General features: G+C 36.9%; 1 pseudogene; it reads left to right on the top strand.

Annotated features, from left to right (window-relative positions):
• Positions 1-8,815: 8,815 nt before the first annotated feature.
• LOC143640647 (rRNA-processing protein UTP23 homolog) lies at positions 8,816-11,569 on the top strand (annotated as a pseudogene).
• The last annotated feature ends 16,366 nt before the right edge of the window (positions 11,570-27,935 follow it).

Consider the following 27,935-nt stretch of genomic DNA (forward strand, 5'->3'; position numbering starts at 1 on the left):
TCACCAGAGGCAGAAGGAGACAATAGTGATAAAATGACGAATCTCCAAGAACACACAGCAGTTCTGAATGTGTACACCCCAACAACAACAGAATTTATGTGAAGGAAAAAAAAAGCAGCACTGAAAGGATAAATAGACAAATCTGCAATAGCAGTTAGAGATGTTAACTCTCTTCTCCCAACAATTAACAGAACAACTAGGGAGAAAATCAGACTATTAGAAGCTCAACCAATACCATCCATCAAGATCTAGTTGCAGAATACTCAAACTACACAATGTACATTCTCTTCAAGTTTCCATGGAACATATAGATCACTTCCAGAACTATAACAAACTTTAACAAGTTTAAACCTCAATAAAGTGATATCTGAATTGAAATCAGAGTATGTTCTCTAGCCACAACCAAGTAGATTCAAACAAGAAATCAAAGTATTAAGATAACAGGAAAATTTTCAAATACTTTAAAACTAAACAGTACATTACCAATAATTCACAGATCAAAGAGGAGGCCCCGAGGGAAATTAAAATACAAACACACATCTCTTTCCCTCTCTTTCCATCTCTCCCTCCCCGCCACACACACACACACACACACACACACACACACACACACACACACATATACACTAAACTAGATGAATATGGAATATAAAATATCAAAATTTGTGGGACATAATCACAATAGTATTGAGCGACAAATAGCTAAATGTGTGTGCAGCAAGCAACCATTAATCAGAAGAAAGCAGAATTGGACGTATATATATCAGATATAGCAAAATTAAGACAAGAGAAAATCAAGAAATGTTTCAAGTCAATAATCTAAGTTCCCTTAGAATCCAAGGGGAGAAAGAGCAGAATAAATCTAAGATTTGCACAAGAAAGGAAATAAGAAATTAAATCAGGATACTGAATATTCTGAATATATTTGATCACCTAACATGATTGTTCACCACCATTAAATTACATTTCTGCTTCCCTCAGAAAGAGTTTAATACTGTAGGCATTAATTTCATTGTGGATATTCATTTCCTGGATAAAATAAATTCACAATGTATTCCCAACAATATGTTCTTCATAATATGTCACAGGATTTAAAGATTTTAGTGTCGTTCTATATTGTTGGAAATGTTTCAAATTTAGTTATAAGCAAAAAAAAAAATGAAAAGATGCTGAGATCCTTCCAAAAAGAGCCACACACCCTGCCCATATGTGATAACCACATGGAAAAAGGACGGAGAGGATGGTCTGCCATACCTGTGTGGGAAAAAAGTAAACAAATAAACTGTCTACCCAGTTTTGTTTTGTGGTATCACTCTGCCCACTAAGAAAACATGGCCCAGTGAATGCCAGGCTGTGACCTGTCTCCTCCTTAGAACCAGCCAATGTTACAACTGCTGCTTTCCCTCATTAAGCAACATCTTAAACCCCATTCAAGCCAATGAAATGAAATCAAACAAGACACCACATTTAAGCCAAACAATTTTTTAAATCTCACTTTATTCCTATTCAGTATTCAGATGAGTCAAAGGATTTTTGTTTTTATTTCAATACACTTCTACTCAGGTGTTATCTGCTTTCAGACCTCTGTGGAAGGCATGGTTTCTTTGATCATCTGGCAGTCTTGGGCCTGAACTGAGCAATGCATTCAGCAATGGAGCAAAAAGACATGGAGCATTTCTGCTCAGGGCTCCCAGCCAACCTAGCATTAGACCAACTTAGCATCTGTTCCTGCCTTGGTGTGAAGGAACTTGATAGAAAGTAGTATAACCTGTCTATTTTCTATACTTCCTGGAGGAAATTGTGCATTCATGGCATAGAATGAGGTGGAGGATACTCTCCAGTACATATCAGAAACAAAAGGAAGCAACTGAGAAACTGATGTGACTCCATTTTTGAGAAACCAGCCTCTACCTCAGAGCAAAGCCTGTCCAAGTAAGGGGGTGTGACCTTTGTCCTTGGAAAAACCCACAGAGCACTCCTAGGCACATACCCACCCTGCTGAGTTGTTTGTCTGTACATAACAAGAGAGATCTGCAGCGCCAGGTGTCTCTGACTCAGTTAGACTAGGTAAGGACCCATAGCACTCCCTATCAACCACCAGTCAGCATGAGACAAAGAAAATACCTGGGATGCCAGATGACCCCCCACTAGCTTATCATGGTTGATAACTGTTGGGTAACCACGTAGTTTAGCGAGTACACCCCTCATGGCCTAAACCAATCAGTTAAACGGAATCACCCTCTTGTACTAACCAATCACCTCTACCCAACTTGTTCCCACCAGTGAATGTGCTAATCAATTTTAAGAGTAGTTGTTTGATTTTCCTGCGGTATGGAATGATTTTTGCTATGTGATGTTGTGACACATAGAGTATTCCCCCCAAACCTATAAAATCTCACTGGACAAAGGACCACTGCATGGGGAACAGTTATGAGTCTAGGCTCAAGCTTGCAATAAAGACTCTTGTGTGATTGCATCAGATTCAGCTCCTAGAGATCTACTGGGGTCCCAGGAATCTGGCATTACACAACAAAGCACCATTATCAAATGAATACATTGTAACAAAACATTGTATAATGGGCAGAGAGAGAGAGAGAGAGATTGTATAATGGCTCTATATTTAAGTCTCTTCTGTGCAGATTATCTTCTGGTAAAGAAGCACAAAGATATTTTCTTCCTTCTTCTTTCTCCTTCTCATTCTTTTTCTTCTTCTCCTTCCCCTCTTCCTTTTCTTCCTCAGCCTTCCCCTCTTCTCCTCCTCCCCCTTATTCTTCTATGTTTCTTTGAGCTAAAAAATCAGACTAACAGTTTATTATCTTCATCTTTTCTCTTAAAAAGGATATATTTTTATGTGATTGTTATGGCATCTCCCAAAACATAAAATTAGCCACTTCCTTTTTAGGGAATCACGAGTAACCAGGTATAGGAAGAATTAGGAAGTCTACCTTCCAACAGTACTCATGTGAAAGGATCAAAAACTCTCAGTCTATTAAAATGGGTGAAACAAAGTCAATAACTTCCCATCTCTTGCCATTATAATTGCTGGACTCAGTCTAGAGATGAAAATTAAACATATGAGCTGAGTGCAATAGCACATGCTTGTAATCCCAACAACTTGGGAGACTGAGTCAGGAGTATTGCCAAGTTTGAGGCAATTTAGCATGGCCCTAAGCAACTTTAGCGAGACCCTGTCTCAAAATAAAAAATAAAAAAAAAACTGGGGATGTGGCTCAGTGGTTAAGCGTCACTGGGTTCAATCCCATTGCCAAAAAGAAGAAAGAGAAGGAGGAGCAAAAAAGAAAGAAAATTAAACATGGTAGCTTTCATTCACTCTTACATAATAACCTGAGATAAATTAAGAAAATAAACTTGAAAAGAGGAAGGGTTAGGCCAAGTGTGGTGGCAACACCTATAATCCCAACTACTCAGGAGGCTGACACAGTAGGATCACAAATTCTGCACAACTCAATGAGATCCTGTCTTAGTAGAGCACTCATGAGGCCCTTGGTTCGATCCCCAATATCTATCTATCATTCTCTCTTTCTCTCTCCTTTGTCTCTCTCTCTCGCTCTCTCTCTCTCTCTCTCTCTCTCTCTCTCACACACACACACACACACACACACACAAACACACACAGAAGGGTCTTTTTTGGCCCACAGTTTTAGAGGTTTTAGTCCATGCTTATTAGACCCTGTTGCTTTGAGCCATGGTAGGAACATGAGGCACAGAAGCCTGCTCAACTCATGATGACAAAGAATGAAGGGAGAGGAGAGGAGGGGGAAGAAAGGCTGGGGTCCCAGTCACCCCTTCAAGAGCACACATACTGTTGACCTAACTTCATTCACTAGGACCCAATACCTCAAAGTTCCACCACCTTCCAATAGTGCCACAGGTTGCTGACCAATTCTTTAACATATGAGCTTTGGGAGACACTTATTGAAACTATAGCAAACATATAAATAGGGTGAACCTAAAGTTCAAGATTAAATCAATACACTTTTCATTTTGGCAAAAAAAAAAATCATTTGACTTAAAACCCTAAACACTCAATGTTTTAGTCAAGTTGAAAAAAATGCCTCTGTGGCTGGAATTGTGGCTCAGTGTGAGGTGTGGGGTTTGATTCTCAGCACCATATGCAAATGAATAAATAAATAAAGGTTTGTCAACAACTAAAAAAAGAAGAAAAAATGCTTCTGGGAAATAATTGAAAAAAGCTAATAACAACCATTCCTTCGGTGTCTCAATCTCTTCACTGTGTTGTCAGCGATAAAAAAAAAAAATGATGTATGTGTTAAATATCTTAAAATCAAGGTGTTCATGAAGATAACTATATAATCAACATCAAAGCCTTAGAAGGATTTTGCCTTGATTTAACAAATATTCCATCAAGAATGCTTTGGACTTAAGTAACCAAAACCAAAGAATAAAACATTTTGAATTAAACAAAAAGGCACTGTACTCTATAGCCTACCAGGGCTTTTAGGGAACAGGGCAGACTGGAAATGAAGCAACACAAAGACACCAGTTCCATACCTTTATGATTCTCTCCACTCTGTCCTTTGCAATGTCTTGGTTCTGTCCATAGACTGACTACCACTGTAATCTCAAAATAGCTGCCAGTAGCAGTTGACACAATACATTTTATGTTTGTTTATTGAGACAAAAACTCTCCCCCAATCATAGAAAAATCTTCATCTTTACTCTGAGATCAGTTTGGGTCCTGTGCCTCCTTTTGTGTCCACATGTGGAATGAGACTGTGGGAGGTTATACTTGGTGGAGCTAAGAATTTGTTCAGCTTGATGAAAGGAACAACAGAAAGGGTAAAGTCAGAGCCAATAAAAAAAAAGTTCTTTAAACATAAAACTCAGCATGTGGGCATTATCTACATGTTTGCTACAATAATAATTTTTTAAAAAGACATTTGACCTTTTATGCCAGTGTTTTGATTTATGACTTACCAACTTGTATTACAGCAAAGTAATCTTGCATTGAAATAGTTTGAGTGACTTTTATTTTGTATAATTATGTAATTAATATCTTGTATTGGTGTAATTCAATTACAAATACTAGACTTTGAAATAATAGTCTACTGGATTATTCAAAGCATGTTTAATTTCTTGCCATCAGGAGTTCAGTTTCTGCCCTGTAGTCTTCCTGCTGCTTAAAAATATATACGAAACCATGAGTGAAAGAGATGTCTTCAACATTTTGCTAAATATAAAAAAATGGTGTTTTCAGAAAATCTGTTTAAAGGTATAATCTGACATAATTTTCAATATTTAAACTCCTTTAAGTAACAGTAATAATATTTGCTTACCTTGAGTAATTTTATAAGTATTCGTTAATCTTCTTTGATAGGTTGAAATGAATGGTCCCTTATAGCTTGAACTTCTCTACCAGTTTCAGTTACAATTTAAATAAATTTCAAATGGCCATGTTTGTTGCATCAAAGACATTTTTCTCACTGCTAATACTTCTTAACTTTTTGATATGCTCTGCTAATGTTTGTTTTCACCACTTGAATACTATTAAACATTGTATAGTAAAATGCCAACTATTCAAATCCCTTGTAGTGAAACACTGAATTCCTTTAGATTTACCCAACTTGGCAGTATTCTATGTAAGTATGGTTTCATCTAAATAAACTATTATAGCAAACTTGCTAGTCTAATTTTACATTGTCATCAGACAAGAGTTATTTGATGATACGTAGGTAGTGGTGGGCAATTCCTGGTTACTGTCTGGTTTAGAAATGTCCTTGACAGCCAGGTGCAGTGGTGCCCACCTGTAATCCCAATGTCTCCCAAGTTGAAGACCAGCCTCAGAGGTTGCTCATTGAGGTCCTAAGCAACTTAGTGCCTCAAAATAAAAAATAAATAAATAAAATTTTAAAAACTGGGGATGTAACTCAGTGGTAAAGCACCCATGGATTCAATTCCCATTATGGGGTGGGAGAATAGGGAGAGCCTTGACAAACAGAAACTTCCTTGAAAACTTTCTAAGAGTCATGTTCTCCCCTGTGTTATTTGACTTGAAGGAAGAGCAGGGCTCTTAGTGGCAGGGCTGATACACAGAAATCCTGCTTGGTTTCTTCAATTGACAAACGGTGTCTATTAGTTAGAGTTCCTAGGCGAACAGAATCAACAAGAAGAATGATTATAGAAAGGAGATTTATTAGATTGGCTTACATACTCAGAAGCTGGATGATCCATAGTGGCCGTCTGTAGGCTGGAGAACTAGAGGAACCAGTAGCCCTGCAGTCCAAGAGGCTGAGGTCCCAGAACAAGAGGGATCAACAGTGCTACCCTAGTAATAGACCAAAGGCTTTTGGAAACACCCTGGAGAATCACTGGCAGAGTCTGCTTTGAAAAAGTCAAAAAGCAAGAGTCTGATATCCTCAGGAGGTCACAGTAGCAATTAAGAACCCTTCCAAGAAGAATCAAGCTTGCATCTGCTCTTGCTTCCTTGTTCTTCCAACTTTTATTCCATCCAAGCCACCATCCTGTTAGACCATGCTGTCCAAGCTTAGGGAGGGTCTCCACTTCAGTTTGCTATCCCACATGCCAATCATTCCCAGACACACCCTCATTGACACACCCAGAAACCTATTAGTCATTGGTGTCTCTTAATCCAATCAAGTTGACATTTCAAATTAACCATTACAGGGTAACATTAATATTTCCTTGCTGTCCCTTGCACAGACATCTGGGGTTCTTATTTAGCTAAATTTTCCCTACTAGAGATGTATCCTCTTGACATAATTTCAAATCAAATTGCTTATACTTTCGAATGAAATGAATGTCAAGATGGCTTCTATAGGATGTGTAAAGGATTTGGTTTATTTTGCTTTGAAAAATAGTCTACCTTTTAGAGCCATCTTAGAAACTAGAATTTTGAACCTGTTTAAAGGAAGGGCAATTGTATTGGTGAATACGAGTTAACATTGAGTTTTCATCAAACACATCTCTCAATATAACTCTCATCTTCTATATCTTTATAGAGCAAACTTGAAATTTATCATTAGAATTGGATTTGGCTGCATCTAAAAGAAATAACATACTTAAAACCAAAGTAGAAATTTATTTATTTATTCATGTAAAACATATCCAAGGGAAGGAAGTCTAGGTTTGGAAAGATGTTGCAGCCATCTAGCCTCCCTGTCTTAACTGCTTTGCCAGTATTTGCTCATGGACCCATAGGCTGCCAGAGTTCATTCATCACATCCCAATTCCAGGGATTAGGAGGGAAGAAGGGGAAAGAACAAAAGTGCCCATTGTCAAGCTAAGTCAACTTCCTTTAGTAGCCTTCCTAAAAGTCCTTGCAGTGCTTACATATCTTTGGCTAGCACATTATCATACTTAACTGCAGAGAGAACTGGAGAATAAATCCTTTTATCTAGGCATCACTATCCAGAAAAAAAAAATCAGGATCCTATTGCTGCAAGGAAGAGAGGAGCTGGGCAAAGAAGCGCATGCTTATTATTCCAGTTACTCAGGAGACTGAGGCAGGAGGATTGCAAATTCCACCTCAGGTGAGGCAACTGAGTAAGGCCCTGTCTCAAAATGAAAGAAAAAGGATTGCAGATGTAATTTGATGTTATAATGGATTCAATTCCCAGTACTAAATTTTTAAAAAATTAGAAGAAGGAAGAGTAAGAGGAAAAGGGAAAGTGGAAGAGGAAGAGAAGGAAGAAAAGGATGAGGAAGAGAAGAGGAGATAGTAAAAATTCACATTCTGTATCATATTTATTATATTGTCATGTAACCATTAAAAATAGAGAATGAGAGCTCTGCCAATGGACCTTGGGGAGGTGTGTATGAGCATATCTACAAGGATTGTGAAGTGAGAAAAGCAAAATGTATAGCAGTTTTGGAATATAATTCCATATTTGCATAAGAGTATCTTCATGTATGGACGTGCATGTGTATGCATGTGATATAAGTGTGTGACCGTGGAAACACTGCAGAAGGATGCACAGTAGTTTGTTAACTTGTATCATATAGGTAAGAGGAGAGGGAATGAACACCTTTTTACTCTTCCACTTAAAACAGGATGAACTTTTCCTGTTTTGTAATTAAGAAAATTAAAATTATTAGAGTGTGATAGCCTTTAGATCTAACTTTACTAACTTTTCTGACAGATATGAAATTTCACAGTAAAGAAGTCCACAATGGAGTCTATCCTAGGAGATCTCAGTGAAGATCTTCATACTTCAGTGCACACAAGGCACTTCCATGTAAGATTCTATCCTAAACAGGGCAAGGAATTACATTACCGAGGAATAGGTGAGCATAGCTTCACCCATGGGGCTGTAGCAAGACACACCCATATTCCGACCCTCGAACCAAAGAAGGTTGGGGGAAGCTCTGCCTCGTTTCTGTGACTGAGTGCCTCAGCACCCAGCCGGGGAGTGTGACCCAGTCACGTGTAAGGTTGGTCTCCCACAGGATCCAAACAAGATATATAAATTGTTTTCATTCTACAACTCTTTAAGATTTTCAAAATTATAACAATTTACCCTTCCCATTTTTTATTTTTGACATGTTTTTGAGATACATGCACTTGCTAGACAAGCAGTCCACCTGCACATCTGCAATCCAGCAGCATTGAGGCTGAGGAAGGAGGATAGCAAGTTTGAGGTCAGCCTCAGCAACTTAGCAACACCCTGTCTCCAAAAAAAGGTGGGGGGGGGTAAGAAAAGGAAAAGGAAAAAAGAAATAGTGCAAGCTTAAACCTGGGAGATGAAAGGCTTCACCCAAAATTTTTGTGAGGAGACTGCTGAAATAGGTAGGACTAACCAGCCACTGATGGGATATGGGTAGGAATGAGGAAGAAAGGTCAGTTATGATTTCAGATTTCTACCTAAGATGTCTGAAAAAATAATGATTCCAAAAGGATACCAAATCTTAGAGGAGAAATTTGCAGTTAGGAAAGTAGTTTGATTTTAGACATGGTGGATTTAAAGAGCTGATAGAAGGACAACCAGGAAGTATTCAATAAGTCTGCAATTCCTGAAACAGGTCAAAACTGATTACTAGAAAAAAATTAAATCATCTTTCTTAAAAAACAAAATGAAACTATTGAGATGATAGAGGAGATGAAGCAAGGAAAAGTCTGGCAATGACTTGGTAAGGTTGAGAAAATCTCTGGCTCATTGGTGTTCTCTCTCTCTTTCTCTCTCTCTCTCTCTTTTTTTTTTTTTGTTAGTGGAAGAAGTGCCGGAGTAGCCTTTCTTATTAAAATGCTAATACAAGTGGGTCTCCATAACTATGAGTGCGCCATCTGTAGATTCAAGGAAACTTAGAAAACATTTTGACGGAAAAACTGCGTCTTTAACAAATGTGTAGAGACTTTTTTTATATATTATTCCCTAAACAACGTACTATAACAACCCTATATAGCATTTACCTTATGTTGGGTGTTAGAAGTCTCTAGAAATGGTTTAAGGTATACAGGAAGATGTGTTTAGATTATATGCAAAGACTGTGCCATTTTATAGAAGAGATGAGTATTCCCAGATTTTGGTATCAGTGGGGATCCTAGAACTAATCCCACAAAGACATGAAGGATGACTATACTTGGTTCTTCTTAAGAGATGCAGACTAGGGGATGAGAGAGGAACTAGAAATTTTAAAAAAATTAATATCACTGTGTTATTCCAATTTGGGTAGTTTATACATGAGAATTTGAGAAACATTGACTTATATTAATATGAAAATGCAGATTGAAAAGAGGTTATGATTTTAAACATCCTCATGACTTGAGAATATTCACATTTCTGAGTTGAAAATATACAAATTTTGAGAGTATACACATTTGCACTTGAAGTAGAAGCCTGTCCACTGGCGGCGAGCAAGGGATCTGTTGTCAAACTGTTGGATTTATGTCTTGGCTTTTCCACAGTTGCTTGAATTGGAGTGTGTTAATTGAAATCTCTCAGAATGGGGTACTCTAAAATAAGAATAATTTTAAAGTAACTTCATAAGTTATTTTGAGATAAAGCAAGAATTTATGTGAAGAACAATTTGAATGGGCTGAAGATATAGTTCAGAGGTACAGTGCTTGCCTAGCATGGACAAGGCCCTAAGTTTGATTTCCAACACTGCAAAAAAGGGGAAAAAAAAGCAATGTGCATGCTGTCAGGCACATAATAAGTACTAAGTAAATTTTATCAATTATATTCTTTCTGCTTGGCCCATGCATTTTCGAAGTCTTTTAAGATTAAAATAGCTACCTTATGACAATTTCAAATCATAATGGTATAGTTTTACATTTTAAAAACTTCAGTATTGTGTTTTATACTCCCTTTTTTTAAAAAGACATATCTTTCTCATAATTGTGGGCTACTAATAGCATTTTTTTCCTTGTCTTTTTTCAGATGTGTGTTAAAGTAATTAGAAACATTGGGAAAGGATTTATATGGGGCAAAACTGATTGCACAGAAATGCCAAGTTCGAAATTGTCCCCATTTCAAGAATTCAGTGAGTGGATCAGAATGTGTGCTTTCCATGGTTGAAGAGGGAAATCCTCATCATTATTTTTTGGCAACACAGGTATTTTTGAACCACAAATCAATTTTAACTCTTTCTGTATTTTTAAGTATATGGAGCTTTTTGTAATCAGAAAAAAATTGCTGAAAGTGATTTAAAAAATATAGATCTTCATTTTCAGTCAATGAAAGGAATTGTCATTTGACACTGTGCAAGAACCTGCAGTATATTGAATTTGCTCTTGTCACTGAAGTTTCTTTTTTGAGAATGAGGAATTATTGATATAGAAATGTGTGATTTGTTTTAGGGTTCTTCAAGGGAAGATAGTGAAGAATTTCATATGCACACTGATTTGCTTAAATATTTTCTTCCAGAATTATAAACTTACATAGAGGCAAAGCTGAATCTAGAATTCAAGTCTTAATTTCTGTTTCTCTTAGCACTTTTCTTCCTTCCTTCTTTTACCCTTGACTATTGACAAAACCAGTTCATACTTCTGCTACTTACACTGCTTGATCTCAGTTTCTGTTTTCCTTCCTTTATTATAAAATATACCCTTAGTGAGACACACTGATTTAAAAAATATAATTTGTGTTTTATTTTTGGTGCACCCCTCATTAAGTTCTTAGGAGCCTATATAAGTTACCTTAATTGACATATTTGAACTAAATAATTCTATTTTTCTTTTTAATAGGATCAGAATTTATCTGTGAAAGTAAAGAAAAAGCCTGGGATTCCTCTGATGTTTATCATTCAGAACACTATAGTCTTGGACAAACCTTCTCCCAAAACAATTGCCTTTGTTAAAGCGGTAGAGTCAGGTCAGCTTGTCTCCATGCATGAGAAAGAAAGTATCAAGCAACTCAAACAGGAACAGGGGTTAGTGAAAAATCCTGAACAGAGAAGAAGAAAAAAGCGCAAGAAAATAAGTGACCCAAATCCTCTTAGTTGTTTGAAGAAAAATAAAAAAACAGAGGACACAAAATTGCCTGCTTCTAAAAAGAAAAGAAAAAGAATGAGAATTCAGAACAGATCTACCTCCAAAGTACTTTCTTAGAAGCAGAATGCAGAAGGATAATGAATTCTTTGGATACTTTTAAAGACATTCACGTCTGAAAAATTAATTTACCTTAAAGACTATATTTATGATTAAAGATTAAACTTATTTTTATAAATGAATAATGACCCATATGCTTTTTCCTAAAATAACTTATAAAATTGAGTAGTTAGGTTTAGGTGTGATAGAGTGCACTTTTTTCAGTGGTTTTGATAGAGATTTTTCATTGTAAAATTGTTTCCTGTCTCTCCCAAATGTTATATGCAAATAGGTTTTAAAATCAAACAGTTTGGGACTGGGATTGTGGTTCAGTAGTAGAGCGCTCATCTAGCATGTCTGAGGCCCTGGATTTGATCCTCAGCACCACATAAAAATAGTTATTATGTCCAAATACTTCTAAAAAATAAATGTTTTTTTTTAAAATCAAACAGTTCTAAAAGACTTATGACAAAAATAGAGGCAGTGCCTCAGATAAACAGAGGAAATTTCCTCTTTCAACTTTAGAGTTCACATTTCCAAATTATATGGATATTGCTACCTTCTATCCATTCATTATTTGACCTACTTCTACAAAGAATGGAGATTGTATTACTTTGACTCCTCCCATTTTTCTGACATATATTTTAGTTTTTGTACATCACAAATTCCATGTTTGTATTATTAACAATTAGAGTTAACAGACTTCAAAAATATTGTCTTCTGAACTAAGTGGTATGCTATGATTACATTTGTTTATTATATCATTATTTCTGACGTTAATGTCCTCATTTTTTTTTTTTTGCATCTGACTTAAGTTTGCAGTATTTGCCATTAACAATGTAAAGATCTTCACAGTATAGTTTTCCAAATGGTTATTACCAGGTCATTCTTTTTTCCTGGATTACTCAGGTACCAATGTGCAAATATTCTCTTGAGCATTTTCTTGTCACCCAAGTATTCTTTGCCTTTTTCCAGAGGATTTTGTCATATTCTTTGCCTACATTCTTTGTTTTATTCATCCATATTTTTTCCCTAAAGGCGCACATAGTATGTAGGAAATAAATATTTTGATTTTTTTTTAATTTGCAGTGTTGGGGATTGAACCCAGAGCTGACAACATACTAGGTGAGTGCTCTACCTGCTGAGCTATATCCCCAGCCCAGTGTTTGATTGGCAGTATGTCTCTGTCATCTTTGTTGCACTGATAATCTAGCAAAGTATAGGATTTCTGGTTGAAGATAATTTCATTCACATTTCCTTAAGAACCTCTCAATTATTTATAAATTGCTAGGGGGAAAAGGTCCCTTTACCTTCTTTGAGTTCCATTTGTCCTGTGGGTTGTTAATTTTCATTTAGATGTAAATGTTAACTTCTACAGCAAGAATCCCAAAATAGCATTCTAAGATTGTATTGTTCAAAGTGTACAAAGATTCAAATGTTTTTGCATTGTAAGATTGAATGTATAAAATTATTGGAAAAGTGAAATCTGATCAACAGCTCCTGACTTGGCCTTGATGTCACCTTAGAGCAGTGGTTCTTAATCTACCTCCAGAGCATCATGATGAGGTACAAAGTACATCATGAATAACTTATTAATAGCTAAACTGACATTTCTTATATGTGAGAATTGTAATTCCTACAGAAATGTTATTTTCAGTTGAGGTCAAGGATACTTTGGGAGTGTCCATTTCAATATGCTAAAACGCATATGTTTTAGGCATTCATTCTAACAAAATTATCTATATTCATTCAGCATTGATCATCTATTAATAGTCTGAACTAGAACTGAAGAGCTGGGAAAACATGTTTATGTAGTAGTTATTAAAATATTAAAATCATTAGTACTTTGAAACTGATTAATTACATAGTTTTCTGGTAAAATTACCTTTAAAGTATCTCATGTCCTTGTACTATAGTTCATTAGTGAATGCTACCCTTTTGCTACCTCCGCTAAAATCTGAATCACGACTTTCTCTCTAAAATTTGGTGAAGGGAGCCCTGGTACTATGCATATGAGATTATAACCCATCTTGTAGTTTTGAGTAAAAATGTTGAGAACCTTTGCTTTAAAGAGTAGTTACTAACTTTATTGGGCATAACACTTTGGAACATTGAAACTTTACCAACCTAATAAATAATGTTTCTGAAGACCATTATCTCTTATGAATAATCCAAAAATAATTTGCAGTTATGTTTAAACAGGATTTGGTCAGATTCCCAACATTTTTACAGCCTTTTGGCCTCTTATTCCCACAGAAAAACTGAAGTTTGAAAGGCAAAATTATTCTCTTTCTCTTTATTTGAGCAGAGTTAGGAGCTTGTATTTTATGTTTGCATCTAGGTAAAGCAAGGTGGTTGTGATTTGACAAGCTTAATAGTTTTTCGTGTGCAAGTAGAAAGAATAGTTTGAAACATTTTATTGTAGCATAATTTCCATTAAGAATTCTTAGTTTGGGCTGGGGATGTGGCTCAAGCGGTAGCGCGCTCGCCTGGCATGTGTGCGGCCCAGGTTCGATCCTCAGCACCACATACAAAGATGTTGTGTCCGCCGAAAACTAAAAAATAAATATTAAAATTCTCTCTCTCTCTCTCTCTCTCTCTCTCTCTCTCTCTTTAAAAAAAAAGAATTCTTAGTTTAGATGTAAATGAAAAAAGAAAAAGGATTGCTTACACAAATTAAATACTATGATAGTCCTGACTAACCACAATGCATCTCAATCCGTTCCCAAGTTCTTAGTATGTGATCTTACTTAGAACTTTATTTCTTAAACATTTCCATCCAAATATTCCCTAATTAGAGGATCATGGAAGCCTTCTCTTAGAATGTCATGAAATGATTACCCACCTCCCAAAATTTAAATAATGCTTACTTACTATCCCTCTACCCCTGCCATTGCTAACTAGATTCCCAAAATACCACTAGTCCACATTTAAGTTTGCTACTTTGACTCAATTAACTGGTCTCCTATTCAAGTGTGTGTGTGGGTGGGGGAGGGCAGTTATGATGATCAAGTGACAAATCAACTGCATTATAGGTCAAGTTTCAATCTAATAGGCTCAGTGAGCTCATCCCGTGTTTTCCCCCAGTTCCAGAATATATACTAGTTAACAGCTGGTTGTGTTCCCATTTTGGCTCTCTCTCATTTATGGATCAAGGGTCATTAGGGTAGAGAAAGTTAAGTGGGAACTGTTGATTTCTCCTTCCTGCCAGATAGTGACAAAAGATAGACATAATGGAGTAATTGCCAGTATTACTATGGTTATCACATACTTGAATGAGGCGGAAGTGTTGATTCCTATTATGTCTTCAACTATTGGGCCTGGGCAGAAAGCAGATGGACCTTAAAATAGGACTGGATTATTTCAACATTAATTAGAGGTGGTTTATTGGTAGTTTTTCCAAGTGTAATACCTTTGCTAGAACAAATCAACCTGGTATGGGAAATGCTACATCTCCCTCTACCAATTTGTAAGGACCACCAAAAGAACTTTCCTTGACAGGATCAATAGTATGCCTTTGGTCTTGCTCCATGTGTATGGCAGCTTACTAGCTCAGCCATAATACAGTCTTCAGAAATTTTGAACACCTTGACATTTTGCAGAATATCACACTGGCCCACTTCATTGATGACATTGCACAAATTGAATTGGGTGAGCAGGGAGTAGCAAGTGTTGCACTGGAAGTAGCAAATGAGAAATGTTTAATCAAGCTTTATAAACAAACTGCAGATGGGAGATAAACCTTATGAAAAGTCAGAGGGCACCCACCTCTGCTATGTATACGTCATTTACAGTGGCAATTTGGAGATGGTGCTCTGAAAGTATAGAGGTTCATTCTGCAAAATGAATATAAGCTTTGAATCAGAGACCAATTGTTATGGATTGGATTTGGAACGTCCCCTTAAGCTTCATGTATTGCTGACTTGGTCCCCCACTAGTGGCAATGGTGGGACTGGTGGAAACTTTAAGGAGTGGAGTCAAGTTGGAAGAGGTAGATCACTGGGAATGCGCCTTTATGGGGTTTATTTCCCTGCTCTCCCTTCTGTCTCCTGGCTGCCATGTTGCTCTGCTGCACCCTACTCACCATGCTGTTCTCCCTCACCACAGGTTCAGAAACAGTGGAGTCAAATGACCAAAGACAGAAGCCTTTGAAACTATGAGCCAAAATAAACCTTTCCTCATTTCAGTTGTTTTTCTCAAGTTTTTTATCACAACAACAGAAAGCTGACCAACACACACAGATAGTATTTCTCTCCTATAAGATATATAGGTTCAGAAATTAAGGAGTAGAAGTAGAAGAAGCTCCTCTCACTATTACATTTTGTAACCAACTACAAACATCAGAAATAATTCCTTCTATCTAACTGCACCCTTGTGCCATTGACCATCCTTTCCCTGTCCCTTTCTCCTCACACCCTTCCTACACTCTGGTAACTACTGTTCTATTATCTACTTCTTTGATATCAACCTTTTGGCTTCTATATATAAGTGAGAACATGGCAGTAGTTGTCTTTCTGTGTCTGACTTATATGTAGAAGCCAACACAATTTCCTTTAGATTCATCCATGTTGCTACAAATAGCATAATTACACTTTTTTTAATGTCAGAAGAATATTCCATGTGCATGTGTACCACATTTTCTTTATCCATTCATTAGTTTTTGGACTCTTAGGTTGCTTCCATTTTTTAGATATTGTAAATATTGCTATAGTGAACATGGGAGTACAGATGTCTCTTCAACAAACTGATTTCATTTCCTTTGGTTACATACTCACTAGTAGGGACAGCTGCATCATATAGTAGTTCTATTTCCAGTTTTTTGAGGAAGCTTCATACTGTTTTCCATGATGACAAACTTACCTTTCTACACTCTGCCTTGTGCTGCTGGAACTGCAGCTTTGTAAATCACAAACCTCTGGTGGCAGCTACTCCTCGTGAGCTTCTGTCAATAAGGGGTTCTAGAGTCAGGACCTGGAAGGAGGGTAGAGGAAGAAAGACTTGCTCCTTCCTGGTGATTCTGCTACTTGTGGATCTAGTGAGTGTCACCTCTTCATTCGGTCAGCAGCCCTTTCTTACCAAAGTGTCCCCCAAATCCAGTTTGTAACACTTGCAGAACTAGATTTATTGTCTCAACCCACCTCCCCATCAGAGATCCAGACAAACCACGAGCTGGTTGGAGCCCATTCTTGTGAGATTTCTCTGGTATCTGGTCTGTGGGACCTTCCTCTGAGACGGAGGACATGAGCATGGATGAGAGCCTGTTTTCTCAGAGGTTTCAGCTCCACAGGCCTCCTTATCCAAATATCTCAATTTTAATAATTCTAGCCCCTCCCCTTTTCCCCTTGACCTAAGGGGAGAACCTTCTTCCAGCAGTTGCTACCTCCAGAATTCTTGATGCTTTTTTTTTTAAAGCTCTTTGGTTATTCACTAAACAGTTTACATCTAACTAATGTTTGTTTATATTGAATTATTTTTGCTCATGTAACTGGTGTGATTTTTCTCTTGATCTAACATAAGGTTTCTAATTGGCCAATAATGTTTTCTGTGTCCATTCCAGAGCTTAGAGCAGAGGGTCAGCTCTACCTAAATTACAGAGACTGAGATTGGATAAGGGGTGGTCAACTCAAAGAAAAATGGGATACTATTACCAAGAGAAGCATAGGGGAATCAGGCAAAAATCACATCTGAATGTCAGATCAATCTTCAAAAATTATAAACTGTGTCTCAAACTTTCTTTCTCTTTCTAAAAAAAATTGTGTTTGTTCTTTTTAGTCATACATGAGAGTAGAATGCATTTTGACATATTATACATACATGGAGTATAACTTCTCATTCTTGTGGTTGTAAATCATGTGGAGTAATTCTGGTTGTGTATTCATATATGAACATAGGAAAGTTATGTTCAATTCATTCTACTGTCTTTCCTATTCACACCCCACTTTCTTCCCTTTCATTCCCCTTTGTTTAATTCAATGAACTTCTATTCTTCTCTCCCCACCCCTATTGTGTGTAGCATCTACATATCAAGAGAACATTCACCTTTGGTTTTTGGGGATTGGCTTATTTCACTTAGCATGAAAGTATCCAGTTTCATCTGTTTACCGGCAAATGCCATAATTTCATTATTCTTTATGGCTAATGTTCCTGTGTCTCAACCTTTCTCTGCTTCTCCCAAACTTTCTAAGTTCTGAAGGTGAAAAGACAAACCACAGAATGGGAGAAAATTTTTGCAAATAATATATAATTTATAACTCATAAAGGACTTGCATCTAGAATATAGAAAGAACCTCTGTAATTCAATAATAAAAAGACAATACAATTAAAATGGTCAAACGATGTGAGTAGACACTTCTTTTAAGAAATATACAAAACACTGATAAGCACATGAAAGATGCTCAGTACTTCTATCCATCAGGGAAATGAAAATCAAACCACAATGAGAAGCCATTTCACACATAGTAGAATAGTTATGATCAAACACAAAACAGAAATAACAAGTGTTGGAGAAGAGGTGGAGAAATTGGAACCCAAATATTATTGCTGGTGGGACTGTAAAATGGTGCAACTGGTTTGGAAAATGGTCTGGCTGTTTTCCAAATAATTAAACATAGAATTACTACATTATCCAGCAATTCCATTTCTAGTTATATATCCAAGAGAAATGAAAAGAGATGTCCACATAACACTTGTACACAAAACTTCATAGCAGCATTACTGATGATTCCAAATGTGGAAAAAACCCAAATGTCCACCAATTAACGAATGGATAAACAGGAGGATGTGCAATGACATATTATTTGACAATAAAAAGAAATGACACAATATAATATGTTTGAACCCTGAAAACATGCTCAGTGAAAGAAACCAGTCACAGAGAATTAAATATTCTATGATTAAATTTGTATAAAATGCCCAGTATAGGCAAATCTATGAATAGAAAGAAGATTAGTTGGTTATTAGGGTTGGAGGAAATGGGGACAAGAGGGGAGGTATGAAGTGTAGAATTTTTTTCATAGTAATGAAAATATTCTAAAGCTGATTGTGGTGACTGATACACAGCAATGTGAATTTATTAGAAGCCATTGAGTTGTATTCTTTATTACTTTTTTCTTGGGTTATATATTTTAAATGAGTGAATTGTGTATTCGGTGAATTATACCTCAACAAAGTTGTTTAAAAAGCATTGTATACACAGTAGGCATGTTATATATATTCATGAATTAGTCATGTAAACAAGTAGATTGAACAAAATATACTTCTGCATTTAGATGTATTTTAGGGGTAACTAAAGGAGAAAAGAAAATGTATGCAATTGTTTCCAGATCTTTCAAAGGAAGGAAAAAAGCAAAATTTACTGACAATCCATGTGGTTGCTAATATCTCATTTCTTTTTCTTTAATGAGTTAATCTCAAGTGGGTCTTTGCCAGCTTGCTAATGCTCACTGTCTGCCACCTGATACAGTCAGAAAGCTGCCATCTGTTTCTTTCAGATGGCAGGACTTTATAGATTACCCACAGGTAGTAAATGTTGAAAAGATAAATCTTCCAAACACTCATCATTTTGCACAACTATCTTACAATGATGTTTTTATCACCTTGATGTGAAAATGATACTCCCATGTGATGAAATATTTTGATCTCCAAATTGTATCAGCAAGTGTAAATCTTTGATAGAAAAAGCAACATGAACAGGATGTAGCTTAGCTATCTGAAATAATAATGGTCAGATTGCCACTTGTGCAATTTTGTACATTCAAAAGGGGAGGACATGAAAGGAAATGCTCTCAAAGTTTAGAAGACCCACGTTTGGTAGAAGCATGTACTGTCTCCATCTGAGGCTACTCAGATAGCTGGCCAGGTAGGTGTACCCCTGACCTTGACAGCTCTGTTTTCATGTCTCATCATCACTCCCTGAAATAATACATTTAGATACCTGGACCCCTCACTTGGATATTCTTTGGTTAAAGTTCAAAGACATTGTTTTATTTTACCATTGTTTTGTAGTAATGCTTGATGTCATTTATAGTATGTTGTGCCTAATAAATGCTAAATGAGTGGTTGAATGAATGAATCAAATTGAATGAAATGAAATTAATTATTGTCACCTGTATCGCAGAGTCTCTACCCTTCCTATATCATGACTGTCAGGATCATAGACTAGTGTTCTTGTTTTTACATGAGACAAAACAGAGGCTTTGATGCCCACATAGCACACACATTGCTCAAAACATTTTTTTTCTGGAGCACTTTGGCAGTTAGGAAAAGGAATCTTGAATTTGGGTGAAAAGGAAGAAATATGTAGAAATATATTAGTTGGCAAAACATCATGTATCTAAACTGAAATATTACTAACTTCATCTACCTCTAAAAACTATTTAATACTTTCTAGTCGCTCTGCTTTATGAATTATTCTGGTTGGGGTAATCTGAATGCATGTGTACATGTGTATTTGCTTGGTTGCACATAAAACACCAATAATGTTTTAGAACAAGTGTGGTCAGAGTGCGTGGCCACCTGCGCCCTGTCCTGACCCTGGCAATTTGAAAGCTGTTTCCCAAAGATTACCACTAATTCCAAGGGGACAGAAGATCATGTCCTTGCTTTCTGTCGAGAGAGAGAGAAAAAAAAGAAAGGCTTATAAGAGAACCATCATCTGATGCATGTCCTTCCCGCTGTGTCATTGCCCTTTGCTCTGAGGTACACTCTGTCCTGGCCTCCTGGGAAGAAAACACGTAGCCATCCCCCATTCTTTCTCACTGCAGTGAGAAAGCACTGTAGCTTTTCTGGATGTGATGGCCTATCATTATGTGCCCATGCCTATGGTGCTGCCAAGCACTGGATAAATCCATTCAGGACCTTCTGAGAGGTTGGTTTGTTTGGGTGATTTTGGTTACCTGGTAAAAAATGGGAGGAGAGGAAAGTGACTCTGCTGTAGCTTAGAAAGGAAAAAGGAAGTCAGAAATAAGTACCTTTATTATCAGCAAATTGCTGAGGGACAGAGATTCCCAATCTTTGCCATGCACCATAATCCTGGGAAATAAGAAAAACTAGACAGATATGATGCCAATCCAAGAGATCTGGATTTCCTTAGTCAAAGGTGGGTTCAGGTGTCTATGTAATTTAAGTGTTCTCCATGTATTTCTGATGGGCAGCCTAGTTGAAAGCTCTGGTGTATAAAAGAACTTGAGTTTCGGATTCAGGTAATTCTAGGTTCTTCTTAAGCTTCTCTCTATCTCAGTTGTCTGGGAAGATGGAGTTAATATGAATTGTCACTAAGTTAGTGTCTGGCCCCTAGTTCATGTTCAATAGTTTAGAATGGAGTACTATGCAGCCATTAAAACTCATATATTAGAAGGCTATTTTACCAATTTAATAATATAGATGTTCCCTCATTCTCTCTCCTCACCCCTCCAGCAAGCTTTAGATGTAACGTGTACATCTGGCCTTTCTCCTTCCTAAGGACACTATAATTGACAGCAGCATTTCTTACCCCTTGGCTGCAAGTTTATCTCTAACAAAATCTTTCAAAAAATTAAATGAGACTCTCAAAAGGACATAGGTAGATTCTGGAATCATTTAAAAACTCCTCAAGTGATTTTAATATAAATTCAAGGTTCAAAACCACTTAATTGGGGCTGGGGTTTTGGCTCAGCAGTAGATCGCTCGCTTAGCAAGTGCAAGGCCCTGAGTTCAATCCTCAGCACCACATAAAAATAAAATAAAGATACTGTGTCCATCTACAACTAAAAACAAAAACCAAAAAATACTTTATTGTCAAACTTTGGCATTCAGACTCATTTGAGTTTTTATTTAACAAATCTCAAATGGATGTGGTGGCACATGCCTGTAACTTGGGAGGATAAGGCAGAAAGTTGGTGAGTTCATAGCCAGCCTCAGCACTTTAGCGAGGCCCTAATTAATCAGTGAGACTGTGTCTTTAAAAAATAAATAAATAAAATGGGCTGGGATTTGACTCAGTGGTTAAGCACCCCTGGGTTCAATCCTGGTATGAAAAAAAAATCTCAGATTTCTGTGTCTTCAGAGAGCCTGATTTAGAAGTGTGGAGGAGGACCTATGAATCCACATCTTTAACAAGCTCCTAGCAACTAGGACCAGCACCTGTCAGCATCATTTGAGAGCTTTTTAGAAATGTGAAGTGATGAACCCTATTGCAGAAGAACTAGTCATAATCTCTGAGATGGGGTCCAGAAACCTCTATATTATTTATGTTATCATTGACTTTTTTTTTAAATAAAAATGTTGCTATGTAGCCCAGGCTGGTCTGTAGGCTCAAGTGATCCCTTCCACCTCAACCTCCTGAGTAGCTAGGAAGATAGGCATGTGCTATGTTCCACCGTTCCTGGGAACCTCTGTTTTAGCATGCTTTTCAGGTGATTCTTATGCATGCTAAAGTTTAGGAACCATCTGTGTTCATTAGCACATACTAAAGTAATGTTACACGCATGTGAAGATATGTCACAATAAATTCCACTACTATGTATAATTATTATGTACCAATAAAAAATTTAAACAAAGAGATTACTTGAAGAGAAGAGGGACAGCAACAGGAATGTGGGACATCACTGTGATTCCACGTGCCCAGGTTTGGATCAAGTGTGTGATGGTAGACCCAGAGTCTGAGGCCACCCTGGCAAACCAAAAGGATTAGACATGAAGGAGAGGCCAAGCCATCTAAGGAAACTCAGATAACCTTACCAAAAAAAAAAAGGAAAAAGAATGTTAAGTCAAAGAGCTGTTTTCTACAAACACCTATATTATGGAGTTGTTTTGAGGATGAAATATAATAATGTATGTAAAAATGCTTTTTGGTGTCTGACACATAGATATTTAGTCAATTGTGGGAATTATTTTTATTAAAGCAGCATATTATGGGCATTCAGTGTAATTAAAATGGGAAATAAAACCTTTATGTTTCTGAGGTTTATGTTTAAGTCTATGATCTATCTCAAATTAATTTCTGCCTAATGAGTGAGTTAGAGTTCAAATTTCATTTTTTTCCCTATAGATTTATCAAGTTGTTACAGCAACCTTTTAAAAGGCTTTCCTTTTCTAATTAAATTAACTTGGCTCCAATTTTCCCATTTTTATTACATACTTCTAGAGGGCTTAGGCTTTGTATTGTGCTCCTTTGTATCTGTATTAATTAGGATTTGGTTCAGTTCTGAATAATAGAGAGCCAAAAGACAGTAGCTCAAACAGATACACCAATTAGACACCCTAAATAACACACCATCCCCAAACTCATTGGCTTAGATGATAATCCTTTATTACTGTCAGCTACTTGCTCATCTGGGCAGAGCTGTACTGCAGAGTTCTCAGGTTGTGGTGGCTGAGCACTGTGGATTCCACTGAAGGTTTTGGTTTGACTGGAATGGCTTCTGGAGGGAGGGGGTCTTTTTTTTTTTTTTTTTTTGGTACTAGAGATCGAACTCAGGGTGCTCTACCATTGAACTTGAGTCCCCAGCTCTTTTTATTTATTTTTGAGACAAGGTCTCACTAAGTTGCCCAAACTGGCCTCAAACTTGCAATCCTCCTGCTTCAGCCTCCCAAGTTGCTGGGATTACAGGTGTGCACCCTGTACCCTGAAGGCTGCTTCTGGCTTACTGCTCTTCTGTGCTTGACCACATTGTCAAAGTTCACTCATGGACTGACATGACATCTTCAGCTCTAGCCATTAGGTAGGAGGAAGGAACAAAGTAGGAAGGGGACAGATGGTGCATGTCAAATGTCCTTAGAGAAGGCTCCTAGAAATTGTGACATGTCACTTCCACATCACAAGGACATGCTTTGTTACAGGGGAGACTGAAAATGTAATCTTTATCCCAGTTAGTCATGTAGTCAGGTGATCAGGGAAACTTTTACCAAGAAGGGAAGGATAGATATTGGGAACAAGTAACAACTAGGACAGCTCACTTAGCCCAGAGTATGGGTTCAGTAAATACATGTTGCTCTTATTTTAATGTATGTACTATAAAACACTAGTTGCTATTTTTTTGTGTGAGATATAAGAATAGTCCTTAGCAATAATAAGATCATAAGAAAAATACTTATACAAATTCAGTGATTTGAATTTGTTATAAGTGCTTATATCAGGTCCAACATTTACGACTGGGAAACATTTTTCTAAAAAAAGTATTCGGTCTGTACTTCTAGAATTAATGCATTGCCTTCAGCTGACAATTAACTAAATTAGAATTAGAATTAATAAAATTGAGAATCACAATGGGGTACCACCATATACCTCTTAAAATGCCCAAATTTAAAAAAAACAAATGTTGGCCAAGAAGAGAAGCAAGTGGAGGTTTCAGAAGTTGTTGACAGTAATGCAAAATGGTACTGGTACTTTGGAAAATAGTCGTAAAGCTAAACATTCACTTATTAATATCCAGTGATCCCATTCCTAGGTGTTTATTCAAGAGGTATACAGATACATGTCCACACAAAAATTTGTTTATATCAGCTTTTACTCATAATCATTAAAATCCAGAAGCAACTGCTGCATACATATTCATTGCATATTCTTGCAATGAAGTACAACTGGTTCACAAAGATAAATTAATTACTGATACATATGGCAACAATGGGTGAATCTCTAAAGAATTGTGCTATTGGAAAGAAGCCAGAACCAAAAGCTACAAACTGTGTGATTTTATTTAGATGACCTTCTGGAAAGAGCAAAACCACAGGGACAGAGAATAGGTCTGTGGCTGCTGCAGGCTGGGAGCCACGAGAGCAGACAGATTATTAAAGGGCACAAGAAAACATTTTGAGGTGATGGAAATGCTGTTTATCTTGATTATGGTGGTAGTTACAGAACTGCATATGTTGCCAAATTTCATGGAATTACTCACCTAAAGTGGGTGAATAATTTACCTCAATAAACCTGACAAAATCCTCTGCTTAATTTTTTTTTATCTGCCACCACTTTCCTCCACCCCTCCAAAGTTATACAAATTTAAGAAGGCTCAGGAGGGAAAAGTGATTTAGGTTTAAATTTATGGATGAAACTTTTTTTTTAAATTCTTTAAAAGAAAACAGTGGAGTGAGTGAGTTATTTCCACAAAGATTTATATACAGCATAGAATTAAATCTAGCTTCAAAGAATTAATTACTTTCACATTTTGCAATTTAGACTAATCTCTGCAATTGCACAATATGAAACATATAAGCCTCTTTGGGAGAATTCCTGTCTCTCAGCATCATCTGATACTGACTCAGACAAGGTTACAGTCCACTGGACAGCGAAAGGCTAGAAGAAATTGTTTTCATAATGCAAAATGACATATCCTGGAACCATGGAAATGATATGAGGAAATTCTTTGATAGTAATTGTTCTGTTCTGGTAAAAGAGAAATAACCTCTCTTTCTCAGACTTAAGATGCAGTTCTTTGCTTTCATTACCACCTTGGCTTACTCAAAGAACTACCTGGGTGGAGGAGAAAAGGGCTCCAAGAATGAGCTATCGGGGGAGTGGAGGATACAGGATGAGTGTTGTTTCTGGGTGGGACCTGCCCCATCCCGATGGCAGTGAAGAGCCATTCTAGAAAGTAGAGCCAAAATATGTGCACTTTGAATAAGTCACATTAGTAATTCTAGGGAGTGTGGAAAGAAGAGTGGGGAAAGAGTGGGGTGGACAATGGAGATGCTTATCCCACTAAGGAGACCGCTGTAAAATTCCAAGTGAGAGGCGATGGTATCCTGAAATGACAATGGGGGGAGTGGATAACTTTGAGAGAGATGGTAGATGACATCTTCATCTGCAATCTACTATTCAATCTACAACCTACTATTGAATATTTATTGAAATTACAAATAGTCGGGGTAAATTTTTCACTAAAATAATCCCTCGTATTCACTCTGTGGCTAAAATTAATAATACAATCATTAAAATTAGACTTCATGATAAGGTTTGAGGAAGACACAGAAAGTTGGAGAAGGATCAGTCTTTTAAAATCTGATTTAGAAGCTGTGTCGGTGGCTGGCTGCAGCTCACTTATATGATGTCACCCATCACACTGTCACTTCTCCACACCCTTCTGTCCTGCATATGTCCTCTTCCCAATTTCACTCTCAGGCAGGGTTGTGAGAGAATAAATGGCCCAACATTTTTAGGCTTGGAGGGAAAAGGCCCGGTGATGGGGACACTGGCCAAGTCTCTGTGAGATGCTGTTCTGAGGCTGTCAGAATGGGAAGTTGTGAACATATTTCTTATAGAGAAGAAGTATTATCAGGGGAATAGTAAAAAAAAAAAAAAAAAGACTGCGCAGTAAAAAAAAAAAAAAAAAAAAAAATACAAAAATTTGAGTCCATTGCATGTTCCAAATCTCCACAATAGGTAGAGTTTTGGATTGTTATAAAATGGTATGAAATACGGAGCCATGTTATTGCAGAACTAATGACCAGGTCTGGAATCCCCGGGTGCTCTTGCATTTGGCGCCACCGCATGGCCGATGTCTGCTCTGTCTCGATATCTCAGAACAGTTATTTATCACCTAAATGTGTTCCCTTTATTTTCTGGAGCAAACTCAATACTAGACAAATACCAGGCTGAAAGGCACAAACTGGTACCGTCCCAAGCAAACTAGAGCACATGGTCGCCCTAATTCTCAGTCCTGCATCTGGTTGGGACTTCCAGGAACCTCCTGGTTATCTGATGCTTATTTCTTCCATCTATTATTGGAGCATAAAACGGGGGCAGTGAGCATCCATCCTCTGCCTCTTTGCTGCCAGAAATGGCTGGATGTGTGTTTTATTTCATGGCTTTCCCTGGCCTTTCTCTCTATTGTTCATGGCCACCCAGAAGATACAGAATGTTAACCTGGGGATGGGGCCAACACAGGATTCCATGACCACTTGCGTTGTTTTCATATTGTCATCACCAGGCTTCTGTTTATCTATATTATATTGATAATCAACACAAAATAGCAAAAATTGCATAAGTAAATCATCTTGAGTATTTGTATGCCTTTGTATCTTGAACACATACGTTTTCTCTGTATATGTCTTTTTTAGTTCCTAGCACATAATATCATCAGTATCACTTTCTCACTAGACGATGAGCACCTTGAGTAAGAGCCAGCCCTTTTTTTTAACTCTTTCCTCATTATTTCTTATCACAGTGCTTGGACCTTGTCTAGCATTTGTTCAATTAAAATGAAGTCTAATTTTAATGATTGTATTATTAATTTTAGCCACAGAGTGAATACGAGAGATTATTTCAGTGAAAAACTTCCCTCAACTATTTGTAATTTCAATAAATATTCAATAGTAGATTGTAATACACTGCTCAGTCATGACAATGTTTAATCTCTGATCTTCTTGGCAGTGATCATAACAGGTAAGCACTGTCATACGAACCTGATAAGAGCATGAAATTAATTTTTGGCAATATTTTTAGCCTCTGAGGAACAAACTAAGCTAAGGGAACTAATTTATGATTTCTTCATTGGCTTCACAGTTAAAACTTATGATTTTTTTTTAATTTTTATTTTTTATTAGTTGCTCAAGACAATACAATGATCTTGACATCACACATGTGATTCAATGGGGTATGAATTCTCATTTTTCCACATGTACAGATTGCAGGATCACATTGGTTATACAGCCACATATATACATACAGCAATACTAGTGTCTGTTGTATAAAACTTAAGATTTTTAAAAAAAATACTTTTGACCTTGGTAGGCAGTGTCTGTTTTATAAAACTTAAGATTTTTTAAAAAATACTTTTGACCTTAATTAGGGCAAACATGTGCTCTGGTTTGATAAAGGTGGCATTTTGATAAAGTTTTAATACCTCTCCTGAAAAAAAAAATCCCTGATTTGTAGGAGTTGCCATTCTTTTTTAAAATTTTAATTTTCATATTTTTTATTTGTTCTTTTTAGACATACTTGACAGTAGAGTGTATTTTGGCATATTATACATACACAGAGTATAACTTATTCTAATTAGGATCCCATTCTTGTGGTTGAACATGATGTGGAGTTTCACTGGTCGTGTATTCATACATGAACCCAGGAAAGTTATGTCCAATTCATTGTACTGTCTTTCCTATTTCCATTCCATCTCCGTTGGGTTTGACATTCTGTAGTGTAGATACTCTCATCATGGCTTATTCCAAACTACCAATGTGATCTCACTCCTTGAGGACCTGGGAAGAGACGTACATAATCAGTCTTTGCAGCAGGCTCTGGCTTGCCCAACTAGGTCAGTTCAGAACTGACAGGGACCTGTGACTGATGTCATTTTGTAGTGTTCATCCATCCAACAAATATTTATTGAGCAGCTACTGTACACATACTTGGGATTCTTAGAGACAAAATATATAAAGATGGTTAGGGAAGTTAAATTCTTTTGTGGAGAGCAAGAGTGATGATGAACAATGA

This window comes from Callospermophilus lateralis, unplaced genomic scaffold (genome assembly GCF_048772815.1).
Source record: "Callospermophilus lateralis isolate mCalLat2 unplaced genomic scaffold, mCalLat2.hap1 Scaffold_43, whole genome shotgun sequence".
Classification (NCBI taxonomy): Eukaryota; Metazoa; Chordata; class Mammalia; order Rodentia; family Sciuridae; genus Callospermophilus; species Callospermophilus lateralis.